Source organism: Cnephaeus nilssonii, assembly GCF_951640355.1.
Source record: "Cnephaeus nilssonii genome assembly, chromosome: 12".
NCBI classification, from domain to species: domain Eukaryota; kingdom Metazoa; phylum Chordata; class Mammalia; order Chiroptera; family Vespertilionidae; genus Cnephaeus; species Cnephaeus nilssonii.
Window position 1 is genome coordinate 66583640 of NC_137083.1, and position 11263 is coordinate 66594902.

Sequence of the window (11263 nt, forward strand, 5' to 3'; positions counted from 1 at the left end):
TAGGAAAGGTTTTAGCAATGATCTCTTCAAATAGATTTTTGATCCCTTGCTCTCTCTCTTCTCTTTCTGGCACACCCCCTAATGTGAATATTGGTACTTTCAAGTTGCCCAGAGACTCCTTATACTATCCTCATTTTTTAAAATTATTTTTCTTTTAGTTGTTCTGATTGAGTGTTTTCTGCTTCCTTAGCTTCTAAATCTCTGATTTGATTCTCTGATTTATCAACTCCACTGTCAATTCCCTGTAACGTATTCTTCATTTCAGTTAATGTAGCCTTCATTTCTGACTGATTTTTCTATATTTTCTAGTTCCATTTTTATGTTTCCTATCTCTTTGATGAAGTTCTCACTAAGCTCATCTACTCTTCCCCTAAGTTAATTGAGCATCCTTATAACCAGTGTTTTGAACTCTGTATCTAGTGGATTGCTTATCACTATTTTGTTTAGTTCTTTTTCTGGATTTTTGTCCTGTTCTTTGATTTGGGACATGTCTCTTTGTTTCCTCATTTTGGCTGCTTCCCTGTGTTTGTTTCTATGTATTAGGTAGAGTTATGATGTTTCCCAAGCCGGGTAGAGTGGCCTAATGCACTAAGTGCTCTGTACGGTCCAGTGACATAGCCTCCCAAATCACCCAAGCTAGGCACCCCAGGTATGCTGCCCCATATGGGCTGTGTACCCCCTTCTGTTGTAGTTGAGCATTGACTGCTATTGGCACATAAATGGGAGGGATTTACCCCCAGGCTGATCAGCTGCAAGGACTGGCTGAGATCACTGTGGAGGATCAGCTGTGTATGGGTCCACCCCACAGAGTAGGACTTACTTCAGCAGGGCTCTGGTGCCCACTGAGTCTGCCTCTTGAGTGTGTCACTTGTAGAGGTGGTTGGGTGGTGCTTCAATGTGGTCTGAAGCTGTCCACTGGGTGCACATGCTCTGGGTCCTCCTGAGAGGTACAGATAAAAGTCAGACACCACCTGTGTTCTACCCAGGGCCACCCAGCATAAGCTACTAAGTGATTTGCCGATGACTGCTACTTGTGATGGGCTTAGAGGTACCCAGGTTTTTCTTTGTTGCAAGAGTGAGAATGATGCTCTTTCCAGTTTCTAAGGTGATACAATAGCAATTTGATATTCTTCACCATCCACTTAGACAAACACCTTTTCAATCTCTCTCTCTCTCTCTCTCTCTCTCTCTCTCTCTCTCTCTCTCTTTCTCTCTCTCAAATTAAGGAACATATCCTTGGGTGAGGATTTAAAAACAAAACAAAACACGGAGTCTAATCCTTTTCTAGACCTGTTGAATCAGAATTTTCTAAACCTGTTGGATCATAATTTTGGGGGGCATAATCCGAAAGTATCTGGAAGCACTTGAACAATCTATTGCTTGTGTGTATCACTGTACCCTCACATGACATCTACCTGCAAGGTACAGGAAAGTGGACACCGAGGGAAGATGACAGAGAAGGAAAGAAAACAAAATCCTCAGGAGATAGAAAATAATGTTAGACCTTGCTTTTGCGTGCATATTTAAGAAAGAACCACGAAAAGACACAAATGAATGCAGCCCTCTCTCAATTTGTGAGCTTTGGGGGATGGGAAAGAGAGAGGCTTAAGTGGGTGTGCCAAGGTGCTGGAGGGCCTGTGTGACCAGGGAATAGTGTGCAAGGGTCTGGAAACATGGCAACCAAAATAAGAGAGGAAACTGGGAGGTGAACTGTGCTAACTAATTTCTCACCTCATAAGCATTCCTGGGCGTAGGTGGCCCTGACGATCCGGCTACTCATCTTTCCTGATTGAGTGGTCACCTGGTCCAGCCCTCCCTCTGTCTTTCCCTCTTCTGTCCACTGCTCCCTCCCAGACGCCGCTCTTCATTTCACAGTCTTTCCCTCTCGTTTCAGATTTCTTTCCAATTACCTTCACCATCTACGTCTACTCAGTGTTATATTTCTGTGGCAAGTCTTTTTTTTCATAATCAGTGGAAATGAGCTCTTGTTACCTGTCCCTTACGTAGGGAATGAGTTGGTTATGGGGAAGAGCATTGGAAAGAGGCATTGGGCTAGTAATCAAGTGACTTTTGCTATTTATCACCCTAAAAATAAAAAGTCGCTAATATATGAGGGAGTGAGATTAACTTAGGAAACCCCAATACCTTCACTTGTGAACCCTTTCCATAGTCTCCAAGTCCTCCCTGCTGGGAAATTTTGTTACATACCAACCTCTCTCATGTCACAGACCAGGCCCATGTCCTCTGTCCATTCTAAATGAAGGCAGAGAACCATTTGTGCCATTTTTGAAAAATACAATAACATCTTATTGATAGCTAGAAATTTCAGTTAACTTTTTCAGCTGATGTTTACTCCTCATTTCTACAGGCATTATTACCAAAATTTTGAAATTTCGTTCAAAGGGACACACTTACAGGAATTTAGTTCCATCCCAGTCCCTTTAACTCCAGCTCTACTGTATGGAAGGTGCTACTAATTTCAGGTGGCAGAACACATCACCTGCTGTAGCTATGCTGACGTATGCCTCCTATGTCTTCTTGAGTCCAGGTCGATGATTGGTTTCTCTGTGAATCCTCCCCTCTGAAACAAAATGCGCAGAAAGGCTATGTAAACTTACATGAGGCTGTTTTTCCAGCACACCTGCCACACCTATGTTCCACTATTCTTCATTCCATCTATTACATTTCACAGCAGCGGTCTCGATGAACTGGACCTACTAGTATGTGGGCTGGAGGTGACTCTAGGCCTTAGTGGAGGATGTCACTCACAAGGCAAGATAATTTAAGGATGGTTTCTTTGAATTTGAATTTTAAAGCACTACAGGAAGAAAAGAGGCATGCTGCCAGTGTAAATTTATGTATGGATATAAATACTTTTGAAAAGTATCTTTAGAACCAACATATGGATCACAGAGATCCTATAATAAACTTGGATAATTGAAAGCTTGCTTATTTTTACTTCAGTTTATTTTTAAAGATGAATTTATTCACTTTAATATCCATAAGAGTCCAAACTACATTTCCCAGAAGAAAGATAAGTATGGTAATCCAAATGTTTGAAGCCAAATATCTGCTACCAAATTTAAAGTTGTAGAATGATCTCATTTGACCCGCTGGGAAAACAGTATTAAATATTAAACCATCATTCCAGTTTAAGTTAGGACAATAGAGATAGGGATGAAGCAGAAAGGGCAAGCCCCAGCCTGCGTGGCTCAGTGGTTGAGCATTGGCCTAGGAACCAGGAGGTCATGGTTTGATTCCTGGTCAGGGCATATGCCCAGGTTGGGGGCTCAATTCCCAGTGTGGAGCGTGCAGGAGGCAGCTAATCAATTATTCTTTCTATTTATTGATGTTTCTATCTCTCTCTCCCTCTCCCTTCCTCTCTGAAGTCAATAAATAAATATCCTATATAATAAAAGCCTAATATGCAAATTGCCCTCTTGGGTGATTGGTTGACCGAAAGTTCAACCGCTTGCTATGACATCCACTGACCACCAGGGGGTGGTGCAGAACATGGCGGGCATCAGCGATGTGGCACTGGCAGCAGGCAACAGTGGAAGTGCTGCTGGCCTTGATGGGCCCCAACAAGAGCGGGACCGTGGTGGGATGGTGGAGCAGGTGAGCAGGTGGCGCCAGGCCAAGGAGGGTGCGAGCGGGGGCACGATCACCCTGCCGATCATCCTGCAGACGGCAACCAGCGGCAGTGGCAGGGGAGGGGGGGGGGCAGGGGGCGGGGTTGCTGCCTGGCTCCAAGCCCTGATCCATTGCCCCGCAGGCAGGATGGTGGAGCAGGTGACGGGTGGCACCAGGCCAAGGTGGGGTGCCAGGCAGAGCTGTGGGGCTGCAAGGCTTGGGGCGCAAGCTTGGGCTGTGAGGCTGGGGGAGCAAGCTGGGGTCTGATATCCACAGGCCACCCCAAGGGACCCCACCCATGCATGAATTCATGCACCAGACCTCCAGTATATCCTATATAATAAAAGCCTGATATGCTAAGTGTCTGGTTGTCTAGTCAGCCGTTCAAACAATCAAAGCATACTATGCTAATGATATGCTAAGGCTGCTCAACCACTCACTATGACGTGCACTGATCACCAGGGGCAGATACTCTGACTGGTAGGTTAGCTTACTGCTGGGGTCCGGCTGATTGGGACTGAGTGAGACAGGCCAGACATGGCCTGGAGCCCTCCTGTGGTCCCTCCCCACCTGGCCAACCTCCTGCGTCTCTCCCCGGCCCCGATCATGCACCAGTGGGGTCCCTCAGCCTGGCCAGCACCCTTTCGCAATCCGGGACCCTTCCAGGGATGTGGGAGAGCCAGTTTTGGTCCAATCCTGCAGGCCAGGCCGAGGGACCCCACTGGTGCATGAATTTGTGCACCAGGCCTCTAGTATATACATAAAGAAAGGGTAGAGGGCATGCTGCAGCAACCTTGAAAGTAAGGTCTATACTATAGATGCTGCTGCTTGACACTGGCACTTCTGTCTGTTGAACAGGGCTTAGCCACAGGTGAGTATAAACTTGATTCTGAAGGATTGAGTGTCCCATTGAAAATTGGGGATTCTAGAGTATGGGAGAAAGGGCAAGTAGTTATTGGAAAACCACTCATAATGTGAAATTTTTTTAATGTTCTATAATCCAATTTTTGTATCCCACTGATTTCCAAGGATCGCTACTCTGTGAAGGATATCACATACTTAAAAACATTAGTACAATGGGGCAGCTCAAGGAAAACTGCAGGATGACTGAACTGTTCTGTTTCGGGAATGATGGAACCATGGCATTGGACATATGACTATGGGAAAATCCATAGAACTGTACACCACACAGAGAGGATTTTATTCTCTGTAAATAAGAGGAAATTTAACTATGATGTTGTAGAGGTAACCTGAAGACAGAAGACAGATTGTGAGAAATGATTTTAACTGTATTTCAAATGAGTGGCATAACCACACCGAAGCAGGTAGGAATGAAAGGAGCTCTGACCCGAGTACTTTTGAAAAGCTGACTTTTGACTGGATAATGTAAGACTAAAGCCAAATTACTATACACAAACACTGTGCACTGTTCGGTAAGTGTCTCTTACAGGAGCATGGGTTAGCTATACTGAAACTACTTTATATGTAAACTAGGATTGAACAAATAAGTTAACCTGTTATATATGTCAGCAAAGCTTCTCTCGACTGGAGAAAGACATTACAAATAAGGAAAGGGGGAAGGCTAGAACTGAACCCTGTGGTGCTAACTTGGAGTCATATATACCTGTGTAAACCCGTATTTCCAAATATGCAAAGAGGTAGATACAGAAGTAAATACGTATGTGTAGGTAAGTGTCACAGGCACATTTCTTAGCTCTGTGCACAGAGGAGGTTTACAAGCTTTGCTATCCCAGCAGCACTGAGCACACTCAGTGCTTAGATCTTTGTTTCTAAATATCTTTTTCCATGAAAGGAACAAAGGTTCCTTGGAAAAGTGTTTGATTTCAGGACTGGGACAGGTAATATAAAAGATGAGCCTGGAATATTCTGTAGTTCCAGAAAGTAGAGAAGTGCAAAAGGGTAGAAACTTGTCAAAAGAACACAGGAGCCAACCTGAATGAGCTCCTAATGGCTAACGCTGGAACAATTTGAGAAACAAAATAAATAATTGTCATATTGAGTTATAACCTATAACAGTTAACATTATATGTCAATTTGGCTGGGTCGTGTTACCAAGTAGTTCAGATATTTGGTCAAACATTATTTTGGATGTTTCTGTGAAGCTGTTTTTTGTTTTTGTTTTGTTGTTGTTTGTTTTTTTGAGTGAGATTAACATTTAAATTAGTAGACTTTTGACCAAAGCATATTACGTTCCATAATGTGGGTGGGCCTCATGCAATCAGCGCAAGGCTTGAACAGAACAAAGACTGACCTTCCCCTGAGGCAAGAAGGAATTCTGCAAGCTGACCACCTTTGGACTAGGACAACATTTGTTCCCTGGGTCTCCAGCCTGTTGGCCTCCCCTGCAGAGTTTGGACTGTGCACATCCTCAACAGTGTGAGTCATTCCTTAAAATAAATCTCTCTCTCTTTAGGTGTATATATACATTCTGTTGGTTCTGTCTCTCTGGGGAACCCTGACTAATACATAACCCAAAGAATTAAATAAATATCCATGAGACCATACTGATATAAATAACAGAAGAAATAAATGAGAAAGAAGAGGTAAGTATTCTTTACAAAAGAATTTCAATTACTAAATGAAGAAGGGTTAAAGGAAACAAAATCATTAGAACACTAGAGTAATAGTTGTGTGGGCAAAATCCATCCATAGATATTAAACTAAATGGGTAAAACAGGATATTTGTATCATCTCAAAGTATCTCCCTCAAAGCATGTATTTATTCATTATAAAGTCAGGCTAGTAACTTTAGAATGGAGAAAACTGGCAAATACCACCTTAATGAAGCAATGAAGGTTAACATCACCAATAATAAGACATATTGATATTATACAGCCCCTGATATGATGTCATGAGAAGGCCACATCATCTCTGTGGAATTCTTCCACAAAATCTATGACCTCTGTCTTACCACGAGAAAACAGCAGACCAACCCAAATCGAGGGACATTCTAGAAAATACTGGATCAGTACTCTGAAAGAGTGTGAAAATACTGAAAGATAGGGAAAGACCAAGGAACTGCACAGGTTGGAGGAGACTAAAGGCGACATAACAACTAAATGCAATGTAGTTCCCTGGATAGAATCCTAGAATAGAATTCTAGGGATATTAGTGGGAAAACTGGGGTAATCCAGATAAGTCTATTATTGTTGGTATTAGTTAATAATGTTGTAGTAATGTTAATTTTTTAGTTTTGATAATTACTCCACAGTTGTGTAAAATAGTAACATTAGGAGAAGTTGGGAAAAGGACGTAAAGAACTCTATACTATCTTTTTTTCTGAAAGTCTAAAATTATTTCAATATAAAATGCTAAAATTTACTATCATGTTTATAATCTATCAGGTGGCTTTAATGGAGTGATATGAGTTTTATTTTAAAATTTAGTGCTCACATTATGCTCGAAATTATATATTTCAATCATTTAAACCGATGATAACTAATTTTAGATTTCAACATAAAAATGTGCAAGCTGTACAAAGTTTTCAAAATTCCTTTAGAAGATATTTAAGAAGAAACAACTGAAGCCTTTTGGTCTAGATGACTTGTTTTAAGCTGTTTTTGCTCACCAAACCCACTGTTTCTTTAACTAGATGGTATATATATTTGGGTGATTTGGGTTGCTCTTCAAGATTATTTTGATGAGTTAATGCAATTGTCAACCACACCTGAGCCTCACGGCTGGGCCAGGCAGGTGAATGAATGAGTGAAGCTGACCAGGTATAAGAATAACGACAGAACAAGTAAACTGAGTAACAATGACCAACAGTAGGCTTCAGTGTCTGGTGGGCAGTAGGGACTGAACTGAAATGCATGTGCTCCATCAAGGGTAACCGCTACTCAGGCTTGGAGGGGCCCACAGTCCTGATTTATCAAGAGGAGCCAGAATTATGTACATTTATGTGAACACCCCCAGTCTGTAAGTGTTGGAAAAGATTTAAAACATTTTAAAATAGGGTGCAGGCCAAACCAAGCCCATCTACTTGTCTTTATCTTTCTTCCATCTAATTTGTGTCTTCCACCCCTCTTCCTTTGCCTTTCCCATACCTCCGTAGGTTGCCAATGTAGAACTGAAATGTAGATATTGTTAATATTTGTATAATAATTTCATATGCCTCTAGTTCTAACTTTCAAAAAGAATTCCAAAGTGGAAAATGCAATAAAACCAAACTGCAGAAACTTGGTTGAACTTTACTTGGAAATAATCCAGTAATTTTGTTAATTGATTAAAAAGTTCACTATCCCAATAATAATCCCATATACTAAAAGCCTAGGTGATGTCATGCAATGTCATCATAAGATGGCTGCCATGATGTCGTTACAAGCTGGCCACCACAAGTTGGCCACCACAAGATGGCCACCACAAGTTGGCCATCACAAGATGGCCACCACAAGATGGTCACCACAAGATGGCTGGTAGGGGAGGGCAGTTGTGGGCGATCAGGTCGGCAGGGGAGGGCAGTTGTGGGTGAACAGGCCAGCAGGGGAGGGCAGTTGCAGGCGAACAGGCCAGCAGGGGAGCAGTTAGGGGTGAGCAGGTGGGCAGGGGAGCAGTTAGGCTTCAATCAGGCTGGCAGGAGAGTGGTTAGGGGGTGATCAGGCTGGCAGGCAGAAGTGGTTAGGGGCAATCAGGTAGGCAGGCAAGCGAGCAGTTAGGAGCCAGCAGTCCTGGATTGTGAGAGGGATGTCCGACTGCTGGTTTAGACATCCCCCAAGGGGTCCCATATTGGAGAGGGTGCAGACCGGGCTGAGGGACACCCCCATGCACAAATTTTGTGCACCAGGCCTCTAGTAATAATAATAAAAATAGTAATTGAGTATTTTCTGGTGTGAAACAACATTCATTTTGTGTGGCTCCATATGGACTGAATTGTTTAATTCTCAGAACAATTCTCTGAGGCAGACTCTATTATGAATTGATTCTACAGATGAGGAAACAGAGGCCTAATGAGGCTAAATTATTTACCAGGATTACAGAGCAGCCTGTCTCCAGAGCCAAGCTCTTAACCATGACATTGAATCAGGCAAGAGCCCCATAGGGCAGAGTTGCCAGATAAAATACAGAATGTCCAGTTAAATTTTAATATGTATTATACTTGCTAAATCTGGCAACTCTACTAGGTGGGTGATTCTTTGACATTATGTGACCCCATTTATTTGGAAAAAAGTTGAGAACTGAAGAGAACTTTGACTACAGGTAGAAATTTTATTTATATTACACAGTATATCTCTTTTAATAAACTCCCTTTGTCTTCCTCCCCATGCCTTTTCATTCCCCAAAACTTTAAAGTGCAGCAAAACCAGCCTGGCTGGCATGGCTCAGTGATTGAGCATTGACCTATGAACCAGGAGGTCACAGTGTATTTCCTGGTCGGGGCTCATCCCCAGGGGTGGCGTGCATGAGGTAGCCCATCAATGATTCTCTCTCATCATTGATGTTTCTGCCTCTCTCTCTCTCTCCCTCCCCCTTCCTCTCTGAAATCAATAAAAACATAAAATAAATAAATAAATAAATAATAAAGTAAGCAAAACCAAACCAAACAGAAATGGTGAAATTCATTAATGGTGTTTAAATTTCATTTTATGTGTGCTTATCTATATAAATAATTTACATCATTATAATGGCTGTGGCATGACAAGCTGTTCGCATTGTTTTCCAACCAACTTACTGAGCCCGACTAGAGCAGCAGCAGGTGTTCTGCTTCCCAATCTACATTCGCAGGCGTCCTCTGTTAAGTGTCTTCCATTTTTTAATAAATTTAGAAGATCTACGTGCGAGTGCTCCTGTTAACTAAGTAGCCAGGAAGCCAACTTTTTAGGCCAGGAGGGACTTTGGGGTCTTCCTTCACATTTATGTTGAATTTACATCTTGTTCCTGGCAAGGCACCAAGGAAAACACATCTAGGTCCCAGGTCTGGAGGAGACAAGCCTGGGTTCCAGGGACTGAAGGAAGGAGTGTGTTGGGAGAGGGTTGGGGAGAGGCCAGAGGAAAGAGTGGGCATTTGGGAGAGATGCTTTGGGAAGGAGACAGGCCGAGGCTCTCTGACCCCTCATTCACGCCAGGGAGAGCGGTTTGAGAGATGTTGTTTCTTGTGCTTGCCAGGCTGACTTGGATTCAAAACTCTTTTCTCTTTCTCTCTCTCTTTTTTTGTTGTTGTTAAGCCTCACCCGAGGATATTTTTCCTTTAATCTTTTAGAGAGAGTGGAAGAGAGAGGGAAAGACAGAAACATTGATGTGAGAGAAATACATCCATTGGTTGCCTCCTGCGTGTGCCCTGACCAGGGCCCGGGCTGTGGAGGAGCCTGTAACCAAGGTACGTGCCCTTGACTGGAATCGAACCCGGGACCCTTTGGTCCACAGACCGACGCTCTACCCACTGAGCACACCAGCTAGGGCTCTTTTCTCTTTTTGATGTTAATTTTACTTGCCCCATCATCATCCTAATTTTTACCCACCCCACCTTTTTTTCCTTGGAACCAATCACTTGTTCACTACATATATTTCCAAATTTCCCTACAGTTATTGAGGGAAACGCTCCCTGGGAAGGGAGGATGGGCAGGGGATTTCACAAGTTAGTCATTCAACCAGAGTCCTATGATATTTCTCTCTTTAGCATAATGTATTCTGGCTACAGTATTTGGAAGCAAGTGCCTCCATTTTAAATTGTAGTTTTAGGCTCAAGTCTGAAGTGAGGCTCCATGCAAGTCTCATACGTCTACCCAAAGCATTTCGTGTTGGATTGAAAAACCAAAATGATTTGTCAAAGGGCCAATGCTAGGCAGCATTCAGAACCCGGAGAAGCAACTCGTTCTCCCTCTCACCCTCCCACGGATTCACCTGCGCGGCTGCCACTTTTCTGATCTCAAGTACCAGAGTCTGAATCTCTCGTGCTACCGTCTTGCCTTTTCATTTTCCCACCAGGTACTCTATCCAGGTCTTCACCGTTTTTTACTGTCAATTCATTTGTTCATTCTGTTACTTATTCATTTTGTGAGTAATGATTATCTACCATGTACTTGGTTGTTTTATTTATTTATTTTAAATATATTTTTATTGATTTCAGAGAAGAAGGGAGAGGGAAAGATAGAAACATCAATGATGAGAGAGAATCATTGCTGTGGTGCCCTCAGCTGCCCCCTGCACGCCCGCTACTGGGAATCGAGCCCACAACCTGGCCATGTGCCCTTGACCAGAATAGAACCCGGGACCCTTCAGTCCACAGGCTGATGCTCTATCCACTGAGCCAAACCGGCTAGGGATGTACTTGCTTGTGTTAGGTGCCGAGGCGCAGCAGGGAATAACGAAATGTTCTTACTCTGTGTGTGTGGTTGCGGGAGACAAATAATGTATAAGTAACATGTCACTGTGTAAGCATAGAATGCATTATGTGTATAGTGCATATAAGTCATTGAATATAAGAGTATATAATGCTAGCTAGAGGTAATAAATGCCATCAGCAAAAGAGAAGCTGTTAGGTACAGTGGTCGGGAAGGTCGTCTTTGATGAGGAGTTTGAGCAGCAACCTCATTGAAGCAAAGGAGTGAGCCTGGCCTTCACTGCTCTCAGGAGGCTCCTGCCCACGGCTTCAGGGAGGCTGGCCACCTGCCGA